The following is a 13,017-nucleotide window of genomic DNA, read 5'->3' as shown; positions in this document are numbered from 1 at the left end:
AACTCATGGGGAGATTCTTCTGTCTCCCCGTGTCCTACACAATTCACCTCCAAATGATCCCCTACAATTGAAATTTCAGTGTGGAATGACGCAGAGATTAACATTTCCTTATTTATTCACTATATGTAACCTGAATTTTCTCTCTCTTATCAAATAACAAAGGTTATCTTTACAATTTGTTATTGAACTACTAATTAAGTTGCTTTTTATGGTATCAGTGGTAAACTACCCCTAAAAAGTCCACTTTATTGCGTGTTCATTGAGTTACTTCTATTAAAGCTATTTAACAAGTTCAATTTACACATACTCATTAATCTGTCACGCTTATTAGTGGCTCATGGTTGCTTAAAGCCTATGTCTGACTTGACCACAGAGTTAGAGCATCATTCAATCCTCTCAGGATGACCACTCCACTTACTCTGCATCCAGTCAGCTCATGAATTAACAACCCTTGCAGACTGTAACCCTTTTATTTTTTGTTTATGCCTTCAAATCCACCTTAAATCTTCTTACCTAAACGTTGGTTTTAAACACAAACAATTCTTATATTCTATTTTGAAACGCTGTCACCATTCATATATTTACAATGTTATTATTTACTAAGCCAGCATTTTAATTGCAGACATTTATCCACATTTGCAAACAATAGTTATAGAGCTGAATGACACACAAAACCGAAAGCATAGTCCTCTCATGCGCTCTGCATCAGTTGCCTCATTTGCATGCACACACACTCTTCATCTAAGAATAGCAGCAGGCAGTCAGTGCATTGCTGACTCGACCCACAGAGATCTTTTTTATTACAGAGACGTCTTATATTTACAACTGCACAGATTTTAAACCTTTTAACACCTATCGAATTTCGACAAATTTAACATAACAGTTTAACCGATAAACTCCCTGAGTTTTTTGCGATCAATTAACCAGTATCAAGACTTTAACTGTTTCTGGCCTCATTTCTAAAATCCCTAACTCAATTTAAAAGCGTCAACCAACCCAAACTTTTTTGAAGTTTTAGGTTAAAGTTACACGCCCGAAGTCCACTTCTGCTGGCCAAAAAAGCGCAGATACCGTTGCAAACGGTAAGGAGACTCTAACTCCTAGTTATTCTGGAGTGCCCCAAGCTCCACAGTGACCAACTGACTATCCCTCTTCGAGGACAATGCATAAGCGTCCTTTGCATTGGCAAGCGTTACCTCTGAGCACTGCGCTTCCTAGCAGACTCGAACTGCCGTTCTAGAATAATTTATAATACTTTGAAACAACAATCAACACCCGAAACAAGTGTATAACTGAGGCAGGTGCAACCTAGTGGTCAAATGGAGACTCCAACTCACAAAATGACCGCTCAGGTCCACTCTTATGACCAAATTTGGACTCTAACCAACACAATAACCAATTCCCTACCAACTACTTGAGACTCTAACTCAATTTCTTTGGGACTTCAACCCAGTATTTAAACTTTTCCTGGCAGACTCTAACTGCTTTAGCAGACTTTACTGCTTTCATTTCTTCATTCTTCTTAGCAGAACTCTAACTGCTTCAACTCATGAGATTTTTCATCAAAATCAAAACAGACATCCACCAGTAACTTCAGTGAGTAGACTTAAATTTTATCATGTCCAATTTGGCACACTTTGGAAATAATTCAACAGGTAGTGCCTTACCTTTTGGATAAGCCGGCTTATGCCCACTCACTTCAACCACTGGAATTCATGTCTGCCCGTCTGACCACCTCGGACCACCGCTCACACCTCCACTTTTTTCCCTTACTCAACCACCGGACGAAGCCCCCAAATGTTAAGATTCAAGAATTGAGAAAGGGTACAAGAGGTGATCGAAAAATAACCACACTGGTCCGGCCGGGTGAAGTCAAACGAAGATTTTAATTCACATGTGGGAAGATCACTGAACACAGCAATTGATCTTCGACTTACTAAGGCACAAACAATTATTTTATAACATCAGGGTTTGTTTACTGACGCCCCTTCATGCGTCACAGATACATTTTATACATAGTTCAGATCAACATCATCATGACTTTTCACCTAGAAAATCATCTTCTATTTTCATGGCTAGCCCTTCCTGTCTACCTTTCAGTTCTTGTCTTGTTCCTCTTTCTTGCCGAGACACCAAGAAACGGTTCCTCTTTTACCAAGACAATTTTGCAGTTACAGCCAAACATAACTAACCTCTCCTCTAAATAAATCTAATTTAAAGTGTGTGTGTGTGTGTATGTTGACCTCACATGCTCTTTGTGTCACCTCTTCACCTACTGTCTGTGTCTCGTCCTCAAATGCTCTTTCTCAATTCACCTGTTGCACTTCTGACCTTTTACCAGACCAGAAGCTCACTGAGACTATGTGTATGTCTTCTACTAAATAAATGTTTTAACCAAGAACCTCTACTAAAACCTTAATACAAGAATATGAACATATAAAAGATAATAAAATAAACTGATATAAGTGTTTTGTAAGCATGTATTGCAATTCCTTCTATGTTCTAGTTTTCCCTCAGCATGTATCACCTGAACAGTCACGTCAGTGAGGCTTACGACCTTTAAAGAACCTGAACATCAACTCAAATAAGCACAGATATGCAATATGTATAAAATAATTATAACTGCCCCTGAAATACAAAGTTAGCATCATCATAAACATCTTAAGGCCATCTTAAAGCTATCTATTACATTGTTAAAGCAATGATCATACTGCAGATTATATTATGCTGGTAAAATACTTTTTGTTCATCCCCACACAGACCATCTGCATCTATGATCGGGTTGAGTTTCGTTAGAGCGCTTCTCTTGGAAACATCGGCTCCCTTGGAAAGAGCATCTAGCTCTTCAAGGAAAGAAGCTTGTTGCACAGCAAGAAGAATCACTGTAGTTGCCTTGGACAACTCGTCAGCTGTGAGAGGTTTAGGGCACCAATGCCAACCATTACATCCATTGGTTCCTCGGCTGCTTGCCTTAAAGGAACAAACCACATGGATGAGTGTTGCAACTCCTCTCCGTATGGACTTCCAGGAAGAGAATTTCGTGAATCTCTCACAACCCAGCAACTTGTCCTTTTGACTTGTAACACAGGTTGTAACTTGTGGTCGTATCTCAACATCTGCGTCTGGGTTGATAAACTCAAAGGTCTCTTGTTGCTCGCTGCTTGGCTGTGACTTGTATAGAAATGTTGGACCCGTGAACCAGTTGGTTCTGGTGAGCTGTGAGGCTTGAACGGACCTAGAAGCATGGTCAGCTGGGTTATGCTCCGTAGGTACATACCTCCACTGATTCGGTTGTGTGGACTGGCGGATTCTCTGGACCCTGTTGTGGACATACACATAGAAACGTTTGGACTGATTATGAATGTAGCCCAGCACCACTTTACTGTCACAGTAGAAGGTGACTGCATTGATTTGGATATCGATCTCTTGAACGATGAACTCAGCAATTTCTACGGCTAGCACTGCCGCACACAGCTCCAGTCTAGGTATGGTAGGTTCAGTTGGTGGTGCAAGTCTAGCTTTTCCAAGAATGAAACCCACATGAACCTGGTCGTTTGCATCTGTTGTCTTGAGGTACGCCACCGCACCAATTGCTTTGGTTGAAGCGTCTGAAAAGATGCATACCTCTTTACGACTGGCATTGGAACAGGTGGTGGTATACGCTCGAGGGATATGAAGATGTTGCAGTTCTTGAAGCGAATTTTTCCATGTCTCCCAAACCTTACATTTGTCCTGAGGGAGTGGACTGTCCCAGTCAGTTCCATCTAAGGTCAACTCTCTCAGCAACGACTTGCCTTGAACGGTCACAGGAGCGACGAAGCCGAGAGGGTCAAAAAGACTGTTTATGGTGGAGAGAATCCCACGTCGTGTGAATGGCTTGTCACTGACTGACACTTGGAAGGTGAATGTGTCCCTTTTAACATCCCAACTCAATCCAAGGCTTCGCTGTGTGGGTACTGCGCTTCCATCTAAGTAAAGATCTTTAATGCCCTTAGCATGATCTCCTGCAGGGAAGGCTTTCAAGACGTCAACGCTGTTGGACGTGATCTTATGTAGTCTCAGGTTTGACTCAGAGAGAGATGCTTGGGTTCTCTGTAGCAGAGAAATTGCCTCTTCCTCTGTGGATGTGGAAACAAGACCATCGTCTACATAGAACTCGCGTTCCACAAAATGTCTGGTGTCTGACCCATACTGCTGTTCTCCTTCCTTTGCAGCTCTTCTGAGACAGTATATTGCCACAGCTGGAGAAGGACTGTTGCCGAATACGTGAACCCTCATCCTGTATTCAACAATGTCCTTGCTGGGATCATTATCTCTATACCACAGAAAGCGTAAGTAGTCTCGGTGGTCTTCTCTCACGACAAAACAATGAAACATCTGTTCGATGTCAGCCATGATTGCTACTCGCTCTCTCCTGAAACGAATAAGGACTCCCATTAGACTGTTATTCAAGTCTGGTCCGGTGAGTAGCACGTTGTTCAGCGAGATGCCATTGCATTGTGCGCTTGAGTCGAAAACAACTCTGATTTGGTCGGGTTTCCTGGGATGATAGACCCCAAACATCGGCAAATACCAGCACTCTTTACCTTTAGGGAGTGGAGGGGCTGGTTCTGCGTGATTGTTGTAGAAAATCTTGTGCATGAAGGCAATGAACTGGTCCTTCATCCTTGGTTTACGCTCTAGTGTGCGAAGTAATGAGAAGAGGCGGGTCATTGCTTGCTCACGATTGTTGGGCAAAGGTGGTCTGGGGGGCCTGAAGGGAAGAGGAGCCACCCAACTATTCGACTCGTCCTGAAAAACCTCATCACCCATTATCTGCAGAAACTGTTCATCCTCTATGGAGAAGGCACGCTTGTCATCATCCGCTGTTCTTGCAAAGACTGTGTTGCCGAGTGAGTCGTCGTCCATTGTAGTGCTACGGCAACTGTGTGAGAGTCCCTTGACTTGACTGGAGTTGACAGTTTGCTTGAGATGGATGTGGCTCGTACAAGGTCTGAACAATGATGGCCTTCCGTCTTCCAGTATGTTCGTTCTATAACAGTGGACAATGGGCTTATGAACCTTTCTCAAACACACATCACCTACTAAGACCCATCCAAGGTCAAGCCTTTCAGCAAAGGGTGCATCACTCTCTAGCAGATCATTACATGGAGAAACCTTTGGAATGCAAGCATGCTGATCCACACAGGTATGCACACAGGTGTACACATGGGTATTCACAGATGCGGACTACAGCTTTCTTGGCTGCTGCCTCAAAGCACACTGTGCGCTGTCTATCTTGCGTGCTGCACAATATCGTTTATTATTTAGTAACTATTGATATCTATGACTAGCTAGTTTATTGTGATGGTGCTTTTTTTTATTATTATTATGTTGCTCTTTGTTGTTTGCTGTCTCCCCTGTTTTTTTTGTTTTTCTTTCTCTCCATACAGGTGACCCAGGAGTTTTTTTTTTTTTTTCTCTCTTCCCCCCCTTCTCACCGTCTCTTCTCCCCTTTGGTTTTCTTTCTTCCTCTCCCCCTCTTTCTTTCATTCTTTCCCCCTGTCCTATTAAAAAAAAAAAAAAAAGGATGACAAAGGATGAACTGAAGCTCCGCCATCACGTGATGTCACATGCTGCTGTTTCTGATGTCACTTCCAAAATAAAAAAAAAAAAAGGGTGCATCACCAGGACCGTTGATCTGCTGCCTCACCTTGTGAACCTGGAGAATGTCTCTCCCAAGCAAAAGAAGGATCTTGGCATCATTATCAAGAGGTGGGATTTTGCTGGCAAGGCTCTTGAGGTGCGGGTGATGGAGGGCAGCTTCAGGTGTCGGTATTTCATCACGATTATCTGGTAAGTCATCACATTCGATCAGTGTTGGTAGCGCAAGGCTAACTTCACCATTTACTGCTTCGATCTGATAGCCATTTGCTCTCCTGCCGGAGGTTGCGGCTAAGCCAGCACAAGTTTTCAGGATGTAGGGGTATGAGCCAACTTCTATTCCGAATAAGTTGAAGAACTCTGACCTGGCTAGAGACTTGTTGCTCTGGTCATCGAGCATAGCATACATTTTGATGGCTTGTTGTGGGCAGTCTTTAGGATAAACTTTAACAAGACATATCTTGGAACAAGATTTTGACCTAGCGCCATTGCCACAAACTTCAGTGCACAGAGCGCTTGCAACTGGTTCTGGGATAGTGTCCTCTTTTCCCGGCTCCCCGCCGTCACCTGTTCGGGAACTTGAGGCCTTGGTTGACAGTTGTGGTGGACCAGGATGAAGAGCTGTGATGTGCTTGTCACTGTTGCACTCATCACATTTCAGGACAACTTTGCAGTCTCGTGCGAGATGAGATGTGGATGCACAGCATTTGAAACAGACACCTTGATCTTTCAAGTACGTTTTGCGTTCTTCAATGGTCTTTAGCCTGAAACCACGGCATTTCTTTAAGGGGTGGGGTTTTTTATGGATGGGGCAATGCTTGGATATATCCTCTCTAGGATCTGGATCGCTTTGTGGGCCCTCAGAAACTACTTTGGTCGTATGAACTGAGACTGGGGTTCTTAAATTTGTGTGGCGTGAGATAGGCTTTTCTGTGACAGGACTGCTTCCAGAAAGAGCAAAGCTGGGATCGTTTCTTGTTTTAGCTTGATAGCAGATGAAGGAAGTGAAAAATGAAAAGGGGGGATAACCAACCTTGTAGTCCTCTTTGTATTTTGAGCCTTGAGTGATCCATTTTTCTTGCAGGTTGTATGGCAGTTTTTCCACGATGGGTTTGATGCCACGGGCGGTATCCAGGTATGCTAAGCCAGGCAAGTAGCCATCCTCTTTTGCTGAAAGTAGTTCCATCAATAGATCTCCAAGATCCCTTAACCTGTAATTGTCCTTGTTTGTTATTTTAGGAAAGCTGTCCAACTTCCTAAAGAGAGCACTTTCGATAACTTCTGGAGCACCGTAGCATTCATCGAGCCTGTCCCAGACCATTTTGAGTGCAGTATTTGGGTTGTCGATATGAACTGCTCTTAGGCGCTTGACATACACAGAAGATTCCTTCCCGAGCCATTTTAAAAGTAAATCCAGCTGTTCGCTTGCAGTAAGGTCCAAACCCTTAATGGTATTGGAGAAGGCAGATTTCCATGCTCTGTATGACTCTGGATGATCGTCGAAGTGGGTTAAGCCAGTGCTCACAAGCTCTTTTCTTGCCAGGTACTTCGCCATGTCCATCATCACTGAAGACTCTGGAGGGTATGTATGAGAAGTGTTGAGGTACTGAGGAAAAGTTAGCTCTGGCTTAGGGTAGGGCGTATTGCTCTTTTGTTCTTGCAGGAGTCGCTCACTGTTAACTTGGAGGCGACCATCTATGTCTGGCTGAGCTGATGGGATAGAGGTGTGAGCGGTTTGGTATGCATGCGTTACCTCAGAACTTGGTTGTGGCTGGAAAGGTGTGGGCCATGAGTCTTTCACGATATACTCTTCTTTAATGATGTACTTAGCCGATGGTGGCGGGCTCTTCTCGATGGGATGCTCTGATATTGAGAGATTGACTGGTTCATTGCGTTGGTTAAGCTGCATAGTTTGGTCTCTGATATAGTCGCTTACACGTTCATGTGTACTCTGCACCATAACTGGGAGACTTTTCCAACTAGGATGTGCTTCAACCTCTATCTCTGCTGCTGCTTCCAAAACTTCTGCTTGGGCAATTGCAGCTGCAGCTTCCTTTTCAAGATTTAAGGCTTCGAGATTAGCTTCTAATCTTGCTTTGTCGACTTTAATGCTGATCTCTCTCTGTGCGAAGGCAACACGTGCACGAGCAGCTTCTGCCTTGGCTCTCGCGTGTGCTGCTGCTGCACTGACATTTGATCTGCTTGAATATCTGGAAACTGAACCAGTGCTTTTAACTGATGCTCTGTCTTGAGGAGGCTTTGGTTCTTTAAGTCTTGCACCTTCGGGGTGTGCTTCGTCCATGTTTGTTGACTTAGCTTGCTGTCGTAGAGTTGTTTTGCCAGCTGCTAACCGTCTTTTTACTATCCTGCTCTCCTTGTGTGTGTACGCTACACAATTCAGCAGTAGCCTAACTCCACTTGAAATAACGCGCGAAGTCAGGATGTAGCGTCCAACTCCTTTTAATTAGTGAGTATTTCCTCATGGAGTAAAACTGAAATACAAATAACATAGCTAAAATTAACCTAGCATCATTAGCACAACAAAATTAGATTCCAATACACATCCATTAGCGTTAGCATACAGCTACTAAAGTATTCATCTACAGCAAATATTTCCACAAAATATACATAAAATACAATCCTACAATTCAATACAAATGAAACTTACAGACGGTGGTGTCGATGGCACAAACAAAAGGCAGATGTCGCTGGATCAAATTTCCCCACATGTGATCCGCTAGGAACTAAACAAACATGGCTGACATCCTGTCACTTCCTGAAACTGGTTTTCAAAATAAAACGAATTTCAAAATAAAATTAGCTCATTGCAAAGAGCGCCTATATTGCAATAAATTAAGAGCGGAACAACTAGTTCATGCATTTATTACTTCCAGACTGGACTACTGTAATTCATTATTATCTGGATGTCCTAAAACTCGCTGAAAAGCCTTCAGCTAATCCAAAATGCTTCAGCAAGAGTCCTGACAGGGACTAGAAAGAGAGAGCATATTTCTCCTGTTTAGGCTTCCCTTCATTGGCTTCCTGTTAAGTCCAGAATTGAATTCAAAATCCTGCTCCTCACATACAAGGTCTTAAATAATCAGGCCCCTTCTTATCTTAATGACCTTGTAGTACCATATCACCCTATTAGAGCACTTCGCTCTCGCACTGCAGGCCCACTTGTTGTTCCTAGAGTATTTAAAAGTAGAATGGGAGGGAGAGCCCTCAGTTTTCAGGCCCCTCTTCTGTGGAACCAGCTTCCAGCTTTGATTCAGGAGACAGACACTATCTCTACTTTCAAGATTAGGCTTAAAACTTCCCTTTTTGCTAAAGCATATAGCTAGGGCTGGACCAGGTGACCCTGAATCCTCCCTTAGTTATGCTGCAATAGAGGTAGTGATGGCCAAATGAAGCTTTCTGAAGCATTGAAGCTTGTATTGAAAAACGGTTCATTACTCGAAGCTTTTCATCGCAGTCTTCTCTGGTGACATCTGGTGGCTAAAAATATGAAGAGCAGCTTGAATCCACAAAATAAAACCAACTGCTTCGTAATGATTGCCCACTCTACAGAGTGGAATTCTGTCTGATATTGGGCCACCATTGTGTCACTTTAAACGTGTATTTTTTGGGGGTGACAAAAATGTTGTTTATTTCTTTAATAAATAATTTTGACCAGTAAACTTTCCTTGTTTAAACATGCACCATTGTGTGGTCTTTCTTTGCTTGTGACGGCTTGATGTTGGTAAATACAATATTTGAAAAATACCACGTTACATATAATATACATATAATAATGTACAACACATTATGGAGTATGCTTCTGCATTGAGGTCCCGCCTCCATGTACTTATGCAGTTAATCGCTAGATGGGTATTTTTATAAATAATATTCCATTAGGGAAATTTTCCTATACATATTTTTGACCTGGGGGTAGAATTGATTGTGAACTGGAAAGGGAAAATGCTTTTGAACTTGCAAATTAAAAACATGATGCATTTAAGGTAACCCTTTCCCATTTGTATTTATGAAGAAAATTTGTTCCACTGTGCCATGGCCGAACCTGTTCCTTTTATATTTAGATAATTTCTCCTGCCTTAAGGAAAATCCCTTCACATGGAACAGAAGAGGCTGGAGTGCACAGAAACTGGTAGAGATGCAGTTATACAGTCTAACTGGGCCCCACAAACTATCAGCTAAAGAGAATAAATAAATTAAATTGCTGCACATTTTGCAGACTAACAGTTTAAGATTATTTAAAACATAAAATGTATCTTTTTATAACATTAAATGTAAAAAGTCAAATAGAAGTCTTTCTAAAGTTATTTAATGATATTTATATTATGAAAAGCAGATTTTTGACATTTTAAGTTTTTCCCATTGTCAGATAAAATAAACATGTACAAAACAAAAGCAAACAACAAGAATACAAAGCTGGAAAACCCACCCGATTGACCAAAATCAACTTGAAATACACAACAGAAACTCCTCTATTCCTCGCTGGCTCCAAATCTCTCAGTAAAAATATCAGTGGTTTGCTATCTGTCACCATCAAAACACTCCACAAATCCCGCGAATGATTCGCTTCCTTATAAACCATTGAGTCAGATACCGAAGCAGTTAGGTTCTAAATGAAGCTTCGGACGTCACTGATCACGTGACTCTGGCTAAACGAATCAAGCTTCGACACAGTGCTTCTGAAGCAGTGTGTTGATTTTTTTGACACACGCACTGGAGCGTCAGCTTCAAGCGGGCCATCACTACAGTCACCTTTCTCACTCAGTATGTGTTAATAGACCTCTCTGCATTGAATCATATCTGTTATTAACCTCTGTCTCTCTTCCACAGCATGTCTTTCATCCCATTCATAAATATTATAGTTCAAATTTGCAAAAAAGCAGCATATGCATCAAAATAAACTATTTCCAGCAGTGCAATATGAGTCCTAAGCATCCCAGAAACGACACAGAAAGTCATAAAGTCAAAGATAACTTTTAAAAACACCAGCATAAGCTCATGAGGCCTTGATGGTAAAAAACTACATTTCTGCGAAAATGACGTCACTTCCGGTTTCGGGCAGGTCATGGCGGACATGCGATAGTTCGTGCTGATGGACGTAGGAAGTGTTATGAACAGCTGATTGGATCGGCAAAGCATGTTTCTGGAATATTATGGTTTTGTTGCTGCAAGTGCTTTTTATGCAGTTTTTGCAAAGCTATATGTGGAAGGAAACTGTGACCTAGGACAAGCTGATGGCATAAGATGTAAGTACAACTCCTCTGGTTTCATATGCAAAAAAAATTATTGTGCTAGCTCACATGGTTGCAGTGCTACCGGGATTTAAAAATAGTTACGCCCAACGGAGCGTGCCCGCTCTGACCGGTTTTAAAGGGTTAAAAGGGAGTTTTTCCTTCCCACTGTCGCCAAAGTGCTTGCTCATAGGGGGTCATATGGTTGTTGGGTTTTTCTCTTTATCTATGAAGTGCCTTGAGGCGACTTTTCTTGTGATTTGGCGCTATATAAATAACATTTAATTGACTTGAATTGAATCCTGTGCCTTTGCACCCTAGTGAATAGGTTGATCATAACTGCACTGACAAGAGAAGATGAGTCTCCTAAATTTCAGTTACCCCTATTGCAGGCTGAAAATAGGGACAGTAATGAGGATAGTGAGAGTGAGGATGAAATTTAAGGTTTGGAATTGTTCTGTGCGTTTGTTTGTTTTTCTTTTTCTGACACTGTAGAATGATGCACATTGGGAAATCTCTTTTGAGTTTGCAATGGTGTTGATGTTAGGTACGGGAGTTGGGAAGGAAATCTCCATGTTTTTTTTTTATGTGATTTAATGGGATTGTTTTCACAAGGGGGGAATTGTACTGGAAATTTCTTTATTCTATGTATTAATCACATATTTTAATCATATCACATTGGTAATACTAACATCACTTTCTCACTTTAGTATAGCAAGATCACTCCTGACACCAATTATATACATGCATGTGGAATGTTATCACAAGTGGGCCTCAGGTTTTATTACACCTCACAGAAGGTGCATTGTAGACTTGAAGATCTCCAGACATTCTCTTTCTCGGGACGTGACAGGTGGTCGTAACATTTCTTAGAGTGGGAGAGGGGCAAGGATGAGCTGGATTGAAGGTATAGAGATATATGATGTGATGTGGAATGTCTTTGTTTTGAAAGTGTTCTGGGAATGGTTCAGGTTGGTGTCCTTCCTCAGAAAATTGTTTGGTGTTTGATCTGAACATTTTCTCCACTGCAGTGTTTCCTTTTCTTTTCTCTTTTTAATAAACGTCACTTCAAAAGACACACTCACCTGGCGTTTGCAGTTTTATTCAAGATTTTGCATAACATAAGCAAGGCTGAAACCCAACCACCACTGAACAAAACGTACAATCTGAAATGTCAAGACTGGGCTAAGAAATATCTGAAGACAGATTTTCAAGTGCAGAGCTGTGTACATGAAAACTCTGACGTGAGAACATCAGTGTTTTTTCTTTTTTATTAATCTTTGTGTAAGTGCGAGAGCATGTGCTCTCCTCCTTCAAACAAATTTAATATCTTAACAAAAGCAACAACAACTGAATTTCAAGTAGAAAAACCTTACATTTATGGAATTCACATAGTAATATAGAGTTCATGTTTTTTGGTAGGCTTCTAATATTCTGTTTTCGGGAAGGCTGTTCCCGAAGCTCTGCGTATTTTGTCAGCATGTTTTCAGTGGTGCCTCTGTAAAAAGTTGTGAGATGAAGTATGGAGAGTCCTGCATTTCTGAGTCTCCTGAGGGAGTGGAGGTGCTCATGTGCTTTTTTTGATAACTGTTGTCATATTGTTCTCCTGTTCCCAACAGACAACTTAATAATAATGTATACTTTATTGATCCCCATGGGAAAATTGCTCTCTGCTTATTTCTCATTTCCAGTGTAAAATGTCTGAATGGTCAAACTGACTATAAAGTTTGATCCATTTATTTTACATCTTCTAAACATAACTTTAAGTTTTTATATTTTAATTGGTAAAGAGGTTTACAATGAATGTTATCAAAACAATGTGAAATTCAATTTGGTTTTATTTATACAGCACCAAATCAAAACACTGGCTTCAATGTACTTTATATAATAAGGTAACGACCCTACAATAACATTGAGAAAATTATCTATAGCTAATATAAGGTAAGATAAACCTTTATTAGTTCCCCATGAGGGAAATCTTTTGGTCTTTGGTTTAGTCACCATTCTCCTGTCACTCACCACCTCCACCGGGTCCAGAGGGCATTCTAGAACAGATCTGGCCCCCCAGATAAGTCTGTGCAGTCTTTTCCGGTCCCCAGCAGAGATGCTGCGAGATGCTGCCTCCCCA

The 13,017-nt window shown here is 41.5% G+C and overlaps 1 long non-coding RNA gene across 1 annotated transcript; it reads left to right on the top strand.

The window, feature by feature from the left end:
* Window positions 1-6,523: 6,523 nt before the first annotated feature.
* On the top strand, window positions 6,524-7,459 carry LOC143421955 (uncharacterized). The gene is made up of 3 exons (XR_013101557.1): window positions 6,524-6,778; window positions 6,883-7,050; window positions 7,187-7,459. It is a non-coding gene; the product is annotated as an uncharacterized LOC143421955 (long non-coding RNA).
* The last annotated feature ends 5,558 nt before the right edge of the window (window positions 7,460-13,017 follow it).

Source organism: Maylandia zebra, linkage group LG14, assembly GCF_041146795.1.
Source record: "Maylandia zebra isolate NMK-2024a linkage group LG14, Mzebra_GT3a, whole genome shotgun sequence".
Classification (NCBI taxonomy): domain Eukaryota; kingdom Metazoa; phylum Chordata; class Actinopteri; order Cichliformes; family Cichlidae; genus Maylandia; species Maylandia zebra.
This window is presented reverse-complemented; position numbering and strand designations above follow the sequence as displayed.